The following is a 15,430-nucleotide window of genomic DNA, read 5'->3' as shown; positions in this document are numbered from 1 at the left end:
CTGAAAAATTCAATGCACTCTTCTAAAGCAACATCTCTCAATGTGTTAGTGTATGCCTTCATATTCAAATTCTCACCTTCCTTGGTTTCTGTGATCATTCAATGAGGAATCGTGCACAGACCGTGAACTGTGAAGCCAAGCAGGCCTAAATTTGATTTAATACAATCAATAAGTGTTTATAGAATGCACAGAATGTGCCAGGGACTAAAGCTGGCTCTGCAGATCAATAGTAAACAAGGCAGACATGAAACAACATGACCTCACCTTGTTTAATATTAACCCAGCTACACCACTTCCCAGCCATGCTACCATAAGAAAACTTATTCAATTGTCTGAGCATAAGCTTTCTCACCTATAAAGGAGACTAATATTACCTATTTCATGGGAAATATTATAAAGATTAAATGAGGCAAATTATGTAAATTGCCAATTAATTTCTATCGGACATATAACAGTCATTCAATAAACATTCAAGCTTTCTACCATCCTCTCCCTCTCCACTACCTGGTCCATTCCCTGCATATTTTCATACCTCCTACTGCTTTTGCTCCACTCCTCCATTAATTATCTCAGTCCTACCCTAGCAAGCAGATATGAATTGTGTGCATTCCTCAAAGCTTTCCCAGTTCCATCTGTCCTCATTCTTCACTTTCTCCCTAAGGGACCTTATTCACTGCCTTGGCATCAACTACCATGGCTATACAATTGCTGCTTCGAGCTCTGTGATCTCTCTTTAGTTCTCTTCTCACATAATATGATGCCTCTATTCCAGTGTGTCTAAAAATAAGCTCATCATACTTACCCGAAAACTACTCCAATGCTCATATCATTGATATCAATTACATTTGTTTAAACATGCACTTATTAAGCAACCATTATAAACAAGACACTTATCTGGGACTAGAAACTCTCCTATCGCTATCTGAGTTCCAAAGAACTCAAAAAAAATTTAAATTGGGCCCATATGTCTCATTAGCTGGAGTCTCACTATTTGCTCTCAGAAACTCAGAAACCAGGCTTGATCAGCAAGAGATACTTGTATTTACAAAGTATTGTAATTTATACATGGTAGGTACTCAATAAATGTTTACTTAGCTAAATTCTACTTAAATTAATGGTATAAGCAGAAGAAAGTCTTAAAATGTAAGTCATACTGGGTATGGTAAGTAATCCAGGAGCACAGTTGAGCACAAAATGAATAATGGGTGAGTAATAAACCTGAAAAGGTATATTAATATAAATCTTGGAAGCCTTTAATGCAAAAGTAAGTGGTTTAATATTTATATAATAACATTATCTAATAAATAAAGTTACCTAATAAATGACATTTGTCTAAAAATTCTAATGGAATTGAAAACCACTAAAAGTTTGCTGTGAGTGAAAATCACTATCACAACTGCTAATGTTTTTCTGTTGGCACCATGACGTTGAGAAACTGCATGTAAGAAAATGACTAAAGTACTATTATGATGACAACATATATACAAACAAAGATTTTCATGCTGTTTGCAGTTGGTCTTTTCATTATAGCCGAAAAATAGAAATACCCAAATATCCATCAATTGGTCAGTGGATAAACCAATACCCAACCAACCATATGATGGAATACTATTCAGCAATAAAAAAGGAATGAACTACAGTGATAGAAGCAACATGAATGAACCTCAAAAGCATTCTTCTAACAGCAAGTAGCCTCATAAAAATGTTTACATACTGAATTATTCCATTTATGTGACATTATAGAAAAGGCAAAATCATAAGGACAAGAAACAGATCAGCAGTGCCAGAAACTAGGGGTCTGGGGAGGGAATTGGCTGCCAAGTTCTAGAGTGATGCACATGTTCTATATCCTGATCATAGTGGTCATAACAAGACTTTATACACCTGTCAAAATTCATTAAAATGTACACTTAAAAAGAGTGAATTTTATTGTATTTAAGTTATACCTGGATAAACCTAACTTAAAACATGCTTTTGCTAGTCCTTGCAGGTCATAAAACAAAACCAAAAAATCCAAGTTAAATCTGATGGCAGTGTGACTAGAAATTAAGATATATATATACACCACATTTTCTTTATCTTTTTATCCACTGATAGACACTAAGGTTGTTTCCATGTCTTGTCTATTATAAATAATGCTGCAATGAACTTGGGAGTGCAGGTATCTTTTCAGGATTGTAATTTTGCTTCCTTTGCATAAATACCCAGAAGTGGAATTGCTAGATCATACAGTACTTCTATTTTTAATTTTCTGAAGAACTTCCATACTATTTTCCTTAGTAGATGTACCAATTTGCATTCTAACCAACAGTGCACTAGGGTTTCCTTTTCTCCACATCCTCACCAGCATTTATTATCTCTTGTCTTTTTCATAATAGCCATTCTAAGAGGTATGAGATGATAGCCCATTGTGGTTTTGATTGGCATTGCCTTGATGATTAGTGATGTTGAGCACGTTTTCATGCACCTGTTGACTATTTGTGTATCCTCTTTGGGGAAATGTCTGTTTAGTTCCTCTGTCCATTTTTAAATCATATTATTTGGTTTTTTGGAGGGTTTTTTGCTATTGAGCTGTATGAGTTCCCTTTATTTTTTGGGTATTAACTCATCAGAGAGATGGTTTGCAAATATTTTCTTTCTTTCTGTAGGTTTCCTTTTCCTTTTGTTGTTTGTTTCCTTGCTGTACAGAAGTTTGTAGTTTGATATAGTCCACTTGTTGATCTTTTGTTTTTATTGCTTGTGCTTTCAGAGTCATATCTAAAAATATTTTTCAAAGACCAATGTCAAGAGGTGGAGGCCGGGTCTTGGAACTGGAGTTGGGGACAGAGTGAGACAGTGAAGTCTTCGGCCTCCAGCCACAGATAACGGACGGAAGCAAAAGGGCCTGAGCACTTCAGTGACCAAGAGAACGAAGAGGGCAACAGCCACAACCAGGATGGCTTGAGCCTAGCCAACGACATGGGAGCCAAAGAGAAGAAAAAGAAACAAGAAAGAGAAAGGCAGCGAGAGATCCAGCCCAGTACCAGCCCGTGATGAACTCTGTGCCAGCAGAGAGGATCCAGGAAACACAGAAGGCTATTCAATTGTTTGCAGGGGGTCAGGGACCTGCCAAAACGCTGGAGGAGGCTAGAAACAGAAGCTCCCAGCTCTGGGACACGCATCCGTGGCCAAACCAGGAGAAGTGGTAAACACCCAGGGCCCCCTGGAGCCTGACAAAGACCACATCCTCCCCAGGGCCTCACCTGGGGTCTGGGGCACCTGCTGGGCCTAGTGTGCTAAAAGAATCACACACCCTCCTGCATGAGAATTACGTGGAAGATGATGACGGCATGTCCCGATTTCATTATGCCCCGGGATTTCTTGTATAGGCTCTCCGGCTGCCTGGCTGGCTCCCCAGTGGCCCTGTGGGGTTCGTGTGGTCTCAAGTCAGAAAATGGCTGGGTTCAGCAGAGCCCTCCCCGCAAACACCCACGTCTATGACACAGAGACGATGGTGGATGGAGATCAGCTTCCCGGGTGTCCACAAGAACCTTTGCTCCAAGAGGTAGCTCCAGTCCTGACCCATGAGATAACCTGGAGGCTTCTGCTGGAGGGCATTTTCCAAGCTGTTTACATTGCCTGGGTGGTGTTACCAAAGCCTGTCATCACCTGCAGGTACTGCCATGGGTCCCTAACCCACGGAAGCTGATTGAAGTGAGGTTCTTCCACCTGAGCCGAAATATGACCATGCAGCCACCATGAAGCTCTACTCGAAGCAGCTTCACCTTAGCCAGCCATGAGCCAGGAGGTGGAGTGCTGGGTAACTCCCAGGAGAAGATCATTGACACTTTTGTGGTGGAGAATGCAAATGGTGAGGTGACAGAACAATTAGGCCAGAAAAAGAAATAAAAGGCATCCAACTCAGAAAGGAAGTAAAATTATCTCTGTTTGCAGATAATGTGATCTTATAGAGAGAAAAATCCTAAATACTCCACACACAAAGCTGTTAGAACTAATAAAAATTTAGTAAAGTTGCAAGATACAAAATCAACATACAGAAATTAGGCACATTCCTATACACTAACAACAAAATATCAGAAAAAGAAATAAAGAGAGATGAATATTTATTTTGATTTTTGCCATTGCATTTGAGATACAAGTTAAAAAGACTAATAGGCAGTGAAAAATATAGTAACTAAAAGAAAGGAAGGGCTATAAATCAGAAATTTATAAATAATCTGCATAAAATTTACATTTGTATTTGTAAGAGTAGAATATATATATATATATATATATACACACATATATGTGTGTGTGTGTGCATGTGTGTGTGTGTGTGTGTAAAATCAGATACTTTGTGGCCATCCACAATTAAGAAACATCCAAAGAATAATTTTAGGAAAGTGGCATTAACAATCTCTAATGCTTTAGAGTGGTCAAAAATTTTAAAACAAAAAGATAATTAAATGTGGATATTGGGTGACTTTAAATAATATATTTAAGTAGAAGAGGCATAGAATTCAGATGGCAAGGGTTAAAAAGAATGAACACTAAAGGACTTGAAAATCGTAAAAGGCCAAAGATTGGAAACAGTAAAAGGCTTTTTTGAAAAGATTGCCTAGAAGTTTATCACTAGTAATCTTTGTTCTTGGCAAATGAGAAAGGAGGCTGATAAAGTGATGGTTGGGAAAGAATTCAAAATTTTATTTTTAATTCTCAAGTCCTTGATTTCTAGGCTCTGCTAGAATCAAACAACAAATATTTATTGAAGGCTAAAATATCAACATTCGGTTTATCCAAGGGTCATCAGGCCCTAGGATATACTAGGCCATGGTGGCCAAACTGATTTATACCAAAAGCCAATTAAATAACTTACAATAAAAACCACAATTGTTAAGCAGACTGCTCTTAGTATTGACTGCACAACATACTTTATTGCTCCAGGGGAGACGCTTTCCCAGTGAAGCAAGTTTAAAATTGTTTATTTTGTCATCCCCACCTACAGAAAGGCTTGTCCCCTACACCTTTCATCTTTTTCATTGCCATTTATTCATACATTCCAGACTTTATTAAAAGTGGGATGCTTTTAAACATGTAAATGTTTGGCCCTTGCTAAATTCAAGCTTCTGAGAGTAAAACTCACAAATCTCTATTTTTTTAACAGCTTCACACTCCTTCCAAATGATTTTGAGACACATTAGAGAATCTTTGGTATGGTCTGTACTCATTTCTGCTTCCTCATTTTATACTTCAATTCAATCTGGCTTTTACTACCCCCTCTGTTCTTCTCTTGCTGAAATATCCCATGACATCTTAATTTTCAGCTCCAGTGGTATTATTCTTGTTAACTATTCTGAAACAGTGAATATTTTTGTCCCTCTCTCAGTCTTGGGATTTACTCCTTGGCTTCCAAGGTAGCATTTATTCCAGGTTCTCTTCCTACTCACTTGACCTTGGTTTTTTTCTTTGCTGAATCCTCTCCCAATGCTTTGGGCTATACCTTTGTGGTTTTCCCAGAGTTTAGTCCTTGTTTTTTCCTTTGTTATTTCTAAGCTGTCTTTGGGGATAATCTCAATCATTTCCATTTCTTTTTCCATTGATTATATTATTATAATTCCCAAGTCTTTATTTCCGATCCTGGGTCTTTTCTTAATTGTGGTCGTTAACCTCCAGTACTCACCAAGTTGCTGCTTTCAAGACTTAAGTTTGAGATAAGAGTAGCAAAAAAGACTGTAAGTGGAACTGCTCACATAGAGTCTGGGAAAGGCTGGGGAAGTGCTCTGACAGGACTGCCTAGCATTAGATAGGCCCAGTGTATAAGACAGAATGAGAGCCGGTGGCATTAGCACAGGAAACATAAAGCTAATGATCGAGTAGATGGATCCAACCCAGAGAGCCTAAAGCCTCAAGGTAGTGTCAGTGTCAAGCAACCGGGGGTCATGAGCAAGGGGTGATAAAGCTGATTGAAAGCCCGAACAGAGGCAAGAACTGAGGCAAGAGCTTGGTCAAGAGCAAGATTGGGAGCTACACATGTATGGATCCGGTTGACTGTAAAATGCAGGAGCACAGTGCTAAGGCAGTCAGCAAGTGGATAACCTGTCCATTGGCAGAAAAGCTTAAAGGGATAAAAAGCTCCATTCGTTGATAAAAGCTTTAAAAAATCACCGAGAGATCTTGGATTTACTATGTGTTTAACCCAAGGTGGTCACAACATTCCAGGATCATCCTACTTGAGAGCAATTTCTGTTCCTCCACTCCCTCCCTTTTCAATGTCGAATCATAAAACACCTCAAATAAAAAATAATTCAATACATATGTAGCCTCCACAGAGATTAAGCAGATATTACTATCTTACTCTAATTGCCTCAGATTCCTATCTTTTTAAGAAGTAAATTGGTGTGTAGAGAGAGCTAAAGATACCTCTTCACATTTTCCCTTCACCCTATTCCCAGAGGATGTCACTGCTGAAGTCAGCATATGTCGTTGTCATGCCTGTTTGTATCCTTTTAATAACAAGTCTCAAAAATTTAATTCAGCATTGGGTAAAATTAATAGAAAATATATATCACAGTGGTATTTGGGAGAAACCTTGGGTTGAACAAATTGGTTGAAATAAGCACTTTGAGAAGTCAAAGCGTTGTCCTGACTCATCTCAGGAAGAGAAGGAAATGATTAGAAAATACTAATATTTCACCAATCATTAAAGTAAAATGGCAAATAACTGTGAAACTGGCTAAGTGAGACAATGATATTATTTAAATCTAAGTCTGTGTAAGTTTTGCTTACTATTTCCATTAAAGTAAATGTATTTCTTCAGTGTTTACTGAGGAGAAAGAAGATCCCCAAGTTATTCAACAAAATTTTGGGTTACTCATCAAAGAATGTGACCTTTAGCCCTGAAGCATAAGATAACTGCAAATCTTGTCTTAGGAAATTTTATTTCTCATCCAAACAATATTTTTGTAATAAGAATTTAAATTTGGCCATCTGAGCTATAATGTCCTTACACACCTTGTAATTATTACCCCAATACCCTATATATAAGGGTAGTTTCTCTTGCTCCCCAGAAAGCTACAGTCTCCTTGGGTTTAGGTTTACCTGGTAGACAGAAAATTTGTTTTAATTTTTTATAAAGCAGATGCCTTTAATAGATCAAAGTCCAAACACAATGCAAAAATATAATTAGGCAAAGAAGATAGATAGATGATAGAGGTTTTTTTCCTCACAAGTAAAAGTCTAAATAGATGATAGAGAATTACATTGTAGTTGGGCAATATTAGGTACTTCATATCCTTCTATTTTGTTAGTCTCCCATCCTCAACCCAGCATTGTCAGCATAGTCTAAAAGGGCTGCTGTTTTTACATATGTACTCCAACTAGAGGAAGAAAGGAAAGGAAAAGTTGAAACCATGCCCTTTCCATATTTAAGGCCATTACTATAAATTGTATACTTCTAATCACATTACTTTGACCGGAGCCTAGTCTTGTTGCTTCTAGCTGCAAGGGATGCTAGGAAATCTACTGTTTATCTGAGCAGCCATGTGTCCAGTTAAACTTTAGGAATTCTATTAAAGAAAATGGAAAATAGCCCAGCCGGGCGTGGCTCAGCGGTTGAGCGTCGACCTAGGATCCAGGCTATCAGGGTTCGATTCCCGGTCAGGGCACATGCCTGGTTGCGGGCTGCAGCTGATCAATGACTCTCTCATCATTGATGTTTCTAACTCTCTCTCTCTCCCTCTCCTTTCCTCTCCCTGAAGTCAATAAAGATATATTTTAAAAAAAAAAAGAAAATGGAAAATAATAGACATTAAAAAATAATCAACACTCTCTGCACCTGAGGCAGTAAGATACCCTTGACCTATACTGACATGCATTTCAGGCCAGCCCCCTCACCTATTAGTCTAAGAAAATATACTTCCCTGTCCCTGGAAGATCCAGAGAGAACAGGAAAGACGTGGCCCAGACCCTGTCAGCAGGGCAACATAACCTACCTCCCTTCAAAAAGGGTAAAAAGACACAGGACAAGGCCCAGTATAAGAGAAGCTCATCTAGGTCACTAGAAGACGTTTTCCTCCCTCAGGCACATCCACACACACAAATAACACCTTAATTTTCTGTAAAAAGTAACAGAAAGTGCTTATCCTTGAACATAATCATCCAATATGTAAAAACATAAATATAAATTTGAAAAATGAAAGTAAGAATTTTTTTCAAAATAATATGAAAAACCTAAGTACCTTTGAATAACAAAAAGTCCAAGTGGAATTACAACTAGTTTTGATTCAAGGGAATAATCCATGTATCCAACTCCACATGCAGGCAAATCTAAGCTAGTGAATGGGAAACTTGAGTGTGTTTCCTTACTTGGAGAGCCGGGGTTTGCCCACACAGGTTCCCATTCCCAAAGATTCTGATTCTGAGGGCTTGAAGATGAGCCTGGAAATCTATATTTCAACAGTTATCTCAGCTTATCTGTTTTAGGTTGTTTTGAGAAACCCTGGTTTCAGCTCTAGCGTGTAGATAATAAAGGAACAGTAGAGGTTTTGGTGTAGAAGAATAATCTAATCAGAACTCGGCTTTAGAAAGATTATTCTAGAATTTAGATGAAGTAGATTGGATCAGGAAAAAGGACCGGTTAGAAAATTATTGCAATAATGCAGATGAAATGTAATGAGGGTTGAAACAAGGTAATGATTGGGAGATTAGGGAAACAAAGGATGGAGAAGAAAGATATTGAAAAATCAGGCTCCACAGAATATGGCAGAAATTAGAGGTTGAATATAAAATCAATAGAAGAATTAAAGATGGGAGCTTGTGGACAACTAAGTGGATTCCAATTGGAAATATGTCAATGATAGAAAAATATAGACGTTTCGAAGCCGCATTCCAATAAATCAATTACCTACTCCTAATGGCATGACTGTACTGAGAAATATATTTGATTAGAACATATCTGACCAGAAAAAGGTACAGTGTCAGTTATTTATTGCCACAAAATTTCAGTGGCGTTCAAAAGTATTTATTGCTCTTGTTTGAGAATTAGCTGGCAGTTGGCGGATCTAGACTAGTCTTAACTGGAAGAACTCAAGTGACATGTTTCTGTTCTATGTCTCTCATCCTCTGGCAGGACAGCTTGAGTATGTTCCCATGGTGATGACAGAGGCACAAGAGAGCAAACTCAAGTCTATTCCAAGCCCCTTCTTGTATTATGTCTGTGAATATCACATTGGACAAAGCAAGTCACATGGTGAACCCATTGTCAGGGAGTGGGACAGGTCACCCCACCCATGGTGGAAGGGCACTGCAAAGATGTGGATATAGAGGGCTCCTACTTAAAAGCATGGATTAAAAGGAAAACCAGTAAAAAATAAAATGTCTATCATATTTATAATAAACAAAGAGCAATTATAAGGCTTATCTGTAAGATTTAAGAATAATTGTACTACAGTATATATGTGACGATATACCATCTAAGCATATTTAAAGTTCACATTTTAATCAGGAAATACTTCAAACATAAAAAGTATAAAAAATACTATAACATTTACCTATTAGCACACCACTAATACTAAATATATGTTAACATTTTCTGTTTTAGATCTTTCCCTTTTTTGAAGAAATTAAATGTTAGAGCTAAAATTAAAGTCCTGTCTCCCTTCTTTTCTTCTTTCTTTCCTCTCAAACAACTGCTTTCTGAAATTGCTTTGTATCATTCCCATATAAGTTTTAGCAAATTTCCTTACATAAAGAAAATGGGCTACTGTTTATATATTTTAAAACTTTACGTACATACTAAACATAACCTTAAAAATGTGCCTGAGATTTATCTGTGTGGTACCAGCAGATCTAGTTTATTTGGACAGCTCTGTAACATGATGTCAAAAACAATTATATATGTGTTTCCTTACGAATTTCTTCCTAAAAGCTTACTTGTTGGGTTAGAGCAGACAACCATCTTCGTTTACAACACCATTAGTAATACATAACCTCTCCAGTAGGTGTCATCAGAATTATTGTTTTATTCATTAGATGGGCTTGATATGGTATATCATAACTTCTAATTTGTATTTCCCTAAATATTAGCCACATTGAGAATCTTTTCAAAATTGTATTGGCATTCAGTTTCTTCTTTATGAATTACAACCTTTGCCTATTTTTCTGTTGGGTTAGGTCCTTTTTTATCATTAATTTGTAGGAGCTCTTTATATATTCTGGATGCATACTTTGATGGTTATATGCATTACAAATTTCTAATAGTTTTTACCTCCTTTTTTCACACTTTCATGATATCTTCAAATTTATTATGCAGTCAGATTAATATTTTTCTTATTAGTTTGTGCTTTTGCATCAGATATAAGAAACTTAGATCTGATATAATTAAAATGTTATTTTCCCATGTTTTCTTCTAAATATTTTATTGTTTTGCTTTTTAAACGTAGGCTTTTAGCCCATCTGGAATTCAGTTTGTATATATGTACAGTTATAAATCTTTTTCACACCAATGATTGTCACAGTGTCATTTATTTAATAATTTATCTTGTTCCTCCCAAATTGTATTGTTATCAAATAAATCGGTTTGGTTCCAAATTCCCTTTTCTTTCCATGGGTTTGTCTATTCTTGTGTCAACCTTCACAGATTTTATTTCTATGAATTTACAGAAGTTTTACTATCTGGTCAGGAAAATTCACCATTATTCTTTTTCCAGATCATGTTGACTGTTATTGGTCCTCTGTATTTCCACAATAAATGTTGGATTAGCTTGTCAAATTCTATTGAAAAGAAGCTGATGACATTTTACTCAAAGTGCATTGAATTTATAGATTAATTTGGGATAAGTTTCCATCTTTTATGACTTTGATTCTTCCTATCCACAAATCATAGCATCACAATCATGCTACATCTTTCTAGTCATTTTTTTTTTCTTTTAATGAAGTTTTATAATTTTCTCTATAAAGGTCTTAATAATCTCTTACAAGTTTTTTATATCCATAGTTTTATTTTCCATTATGAATATTTAAACTTTTATAGTACATTTTCTAAGGGAGACTGTCTACCAGGTGATTAACAGCACAAGTTTGGATTTTGAAACCAAAATGCTGAGTTCAATTCCTGGCTCTGCCATTTAGAGAGTGTATCACCTAAAGCAAGTCATTTACCATCTTTGTGCCTCTGGGAGCTAATTCACTCATCTATAAAATAAAGGGTTCTAAAAATTCCTGCATTGAAGAATAGTTGTGATAATTACATAAATGAGCAGAAAGAGAGAGAGAGAAACACTTAGAACAGTTCCTGGCACATAGTGAATGCTTACCAAGTGTGAACTTGTTGACTCAGAATGAGCTAGGGGATGCAGTGACTGGAAGCAACAAAGTGTGTTTCCTATTTATGCTATATGTCTGTCACGCTTCAGTTGGGGTATTTCTCTATTTTGTGCTTACCCCAGGGCTCAGACCGATAGAGCAGTTATCATATAGTAGATTCCTACATTCTGAGCAACAATGAAAAAGTATAGCAAGCCCTGGACTGGCGTTTAAAGCTTTCCCCTGAAAGTGAGAGCATCACTTCTGCTTACATTTCATTGGTCATAGCAAGTCATCTGATCGAACCTAACTTCAAAGGGACAAGAAAGGAAAATCCTACCATGTACTAAGACAAAAACCAAAAACATTTAGTGAACAGCATTAACAGCTCTCATAGTTGTTATTATTTGTTAAATCACAGTTTACAAAAGTTGAATTTTTAAAAATCTTAATCTTAAGTCCTATCAACTTGATAAATTATCTTTCTAGTTTTAACAGTGTGTCTGGAGTTCCTGTTGGCTTTTCTTCATATTCACTGCTTACAAATAATGACAGTTTTGTGTCTTTTTCCCTCAATCTTTATATGATTTATTTCATGTGTTTGTGTTTGTTTGTGTGTTGAGGTACGTTACTGTGCTGGCTAGAACGTCTAGTAAAATGTTGAAGAAATGATAACTGAATAAAAAGTTGTGTATTGTCCACCCTTTTAATTTTTGCTAATTTAGTCAGTTTGAAACCTCTCATTTTTTATTAGTTGACATTTCCTCAATTACTATGAGGTTGAATTTTTTGGGGGAGGGGGAGGATGTTCTTGGCCATGCAGCTTTCCCTCCTGTGAACTGTCAATTCACACCCTTTGCTTATTTTTCTGTTGCACTGTTTGCTTTTTTTCTACTAATGTGTAAGTGCTGATATATTCAGATACTAATCCTTTGTTGGTTAAATGCATTTGAATACTTTCTTATAGTCTATGGCCTGTGTATGATTTTTTAATGGTGTCCTAGTCATGCAGAAGTTAAATGTAGTCAAATTCTCTCCACATTTTGAATTTTGTATCTTTTTAAAGAAATTCTCACTATCAAAAGATCATATAAATATTTCTATACATTTTCTTCTAAATGATTTTAATTTTTACTTTTCACATTTAGTTCTTTAATCTGCCTGGAACTGATCATTTGTGCTGGGATACTTGGGGTGGGGGTGGAGGGGTAGAGTAGAAAACAGAAATTTACATATCTGACCATTAAAAATTGTTTTTATGAAGAACTTCAATTATGTCTCTCAGAGTCCCTAATGTTCTGCAGAGCATAGTTTGGAAAATTCTGGAACCCATGAATTATACCTAAAATTTCAAGACAAGGGGCAGAAACCAATAATTCAGCATCCTCTAAGTGGAAAGCACTATGCTAGGTATGTTCCCATAACTCGTTTAATCTTCAAAACTATGTTTTTTAATACTATTTTACAGATACCTAAGATCATGTAGCTAATAAACTGTGAAAATAGAATTTGAGGCCTGATTTCTCTGACTTCAAAGTCCATTTCCTTCCATTTTCTTTCCTCCACAAAATCACTGAGTATTTTGTAAGGTTAGATTGATACATTGAGACTTTAAGACAAAGTTAGACACTGGAAAAGAGAGGTAATGACTCCGGTGGAAAGTTTACTTGTTTTTAAATACAGAAGCAAGCTATGTCTCCTTAAGTATGACTTCGATTTTTACAATTATTTTGAAATTAAAAACATTGACCAGGATTCAAGTTCTGCAGACCTGAGTTTAAACCTGTTATACCAAGCAAACTATTTTCTTCGCCTCAGTTAAGGAAGGATAGTAACAGCTGCTGCACAGGACTGTTAGGCAGATTGCATTAATTACATTAAAAAAAGCTTCCAGCACTCCTTTCTCTACACCCCAAAGAACACTGGAAGTCATTGTCCCTGCTCCCCTTTTTCTCTTGCTTTCCTTTTCTTTCCCTGCCCCTGTCCCTTCCCGGCCCCTGCCTCGGGCGGCACTTTCTCAGGAATACTGGACCACTGCGCAAGCAGGTGTCCTGTTATTAATTATAACGGGGCTCGGCCCAGTGGAGCTAAATTACTTTCATAAGGCCAAGCCAGTGCCAGAATGAGTCACACACCCTGAGACTCTTCCTCCCGCCCTACCCTTTGTTCCCGCCGTGGCCACAGCTGCCTTCAGGTCCTTAGAGGTTAGAGAGCTACCGAAGAGTGCCGGGGACAATGACTTCTCATATCTTGTCACTTGCCCTCCTCCAACATCCCAGAAATTAATAAGCTGGCACCCACAGGGAATTCGGTGGGTCAGATCAGGACAAGTAAAGATGTCACGTTGGTTCTGCCTCCTAGTCTAGTCCTCAAACCTGTTTCTCTCCTCTCAGTTCTCCTTTGTCGAAGGCCCTTCCCCTCTACCTGGTGTTTTCCTGTTCCTGGCCTCCCTTGGGGCATCTGCCTCTCCACGCTGTCCCCATTCTCCCCTGGTCTCCTCCTTCCCCATTCCATTCAAAATGAATGATGGTAATGATAACAACAACAATAATAAGCCGTTGCCTGCTGATTGCACTGCGGGGACTTGGAGTATTTTCCATTAGTGATCACAGGTGGCTTCCCTCATCCTGCCAGCCTGGTGGCTGAATTGTTGGGCCACAGAGAGGCAGGTGGGAGAGTGTGGGAGGTGCCCAGTAAGCAGCCCAGGATCATTCTAATGCCAGTCCTAACAATGAGACTTCTAATACAGGCAATATATTGTAATTCATTAACTCTGTGTTGTTATTCACTCCAAGTCAATCGCAATGCACTTTCCAATGGAAAATTCTCAAATGCAGTCTATGGAAATAAAATAAAAAATAAGAAGAAGAATGACTTGGTATTTTAATTACTGTGACACCACCTCTTGATTTTATGTCTGTCCAGCTTTTGTTCTATAAACGAGTAGGCCTGTGCTTTTCAGAGCAATGCTGTAACTTACACATATCTAAAAATTATACTGAAATGCCCAGTGAAGCCTGCATCTACCCAGACAAATAATCTGGTAGAGATATCCCATGTAGTTAATTCAGGAGTATAAGTTTTTACCTTTTCATATATAGTAATTTAAGAACTGACACAGATGCATAATGTTACCTCAAACTCTTTATTTAATTCTGCCTATAATTTTGCCTTGATCCTCTAAGTTACATTTACTTGATATTTTTATTTTAAAAATATACTGTTCTTAACATATTTGTGTATGTGTTTCTGTGTAAGCCACTTCAAATTCTTTGTATAACGATATGAGTTTAAAAACAAACAAATAAATAAAGGAATAAATCTTGTCTTTACCCAATCATCTAAACCATTTGTCTTGATCTCTTTTCTGATCTTTAGCTTATAAAGTGTGGGTTTTGTTTTTGTTTTTCATTTTTACTGTCTCATTTATAATTTGATTTTATGCTATAGACTGTCAAAATTTGTGTCCTACCAAAATTCATACATTGAAACCTAATCTCCAATGTGAAGGTTTTTGGAGGTGATGCCCTTAGGCGGTGATTAGGCCACGTGGATGGAGACCTCACAATTGAATTAGTGCCCTAATAAAAGACATACCAGAGCCCAGCCAGGCGTGGCTCAGTGGTTGATCCTCAGCCTAGGATCCAGAAGATCTCGGTTCGATTCCTGGTCAGGGTACATGCCCAGGTTGTGGGCTCGATCCCCAGCCAGGGGCTTGCAGGAGGCAGCCAATCAATGACTCTCTCATCACTGATGTTTCTCTCTCTCTCCCCCTCTTCCTAAAATCAATAAGATATATTTTTAAAATAAAATAAAATAAAAATAAAAGATACACCAGAAACCTCCCTTCCCTCCTTCCGCCATGTGAGCACACATGAACCAGGAAGAGAGCTCTCACAATCAGCAAGTCTTGATCTTGGAATTCCCAGCCTCCAGAACGGTAAGAAATAAATTTTTGTTTATAAGCCACCTAGTCTGCAGTATTTTAATATAGCAGCCCTAATGGACTAAGATACCTCATAGGAGTTTTTGATTAAAAGATATCATTAACACAAGCCTCACTTTATCAGGGTCACACAAGCCTCTTTTTTTTAAGTATGTTCTTATTGATTTTTAGAGAGAGAGGGAGAGGGATAGAGAGATGGAAACA

At 37.3% G+C, this 15,430-nt stretch overlaps 1 pseudogene; it reads left to right on the top strand.

Moving 5' to 3' along the window:
* The first annotated feature begins 1,201 nt into the window (after positions 1-1,201).
* Positions 1,202-3,888, top strand: LOC107525325 (glycylpeptide N-tetradecanoyltransferase 1 pseudogene; annotated as a pseudogene).
* The last annotated feature ends 11,542 nt before the right edge of the window (positions 3,889-15,430 follow it).

This window comes from Miniopterus natalensis, chromosome 2 (genome assembly GCF_054644295.1).
Source record: "Miniopterus natalensis isolate mMinNat1 chromosome 2, mMinNat1.hap1, whole genome shotgun sequence".
NCBI lineage: Eukaryota > Metazoa > Chordata > Mammalia > Chiroptera > Miniopteridae > Miniopterus > Miniopterus natalensis.
Note: the sequence above shows the minus strand (reverse complement) of the source record. Positions and strands in the feature narration are given on the sequence as shown.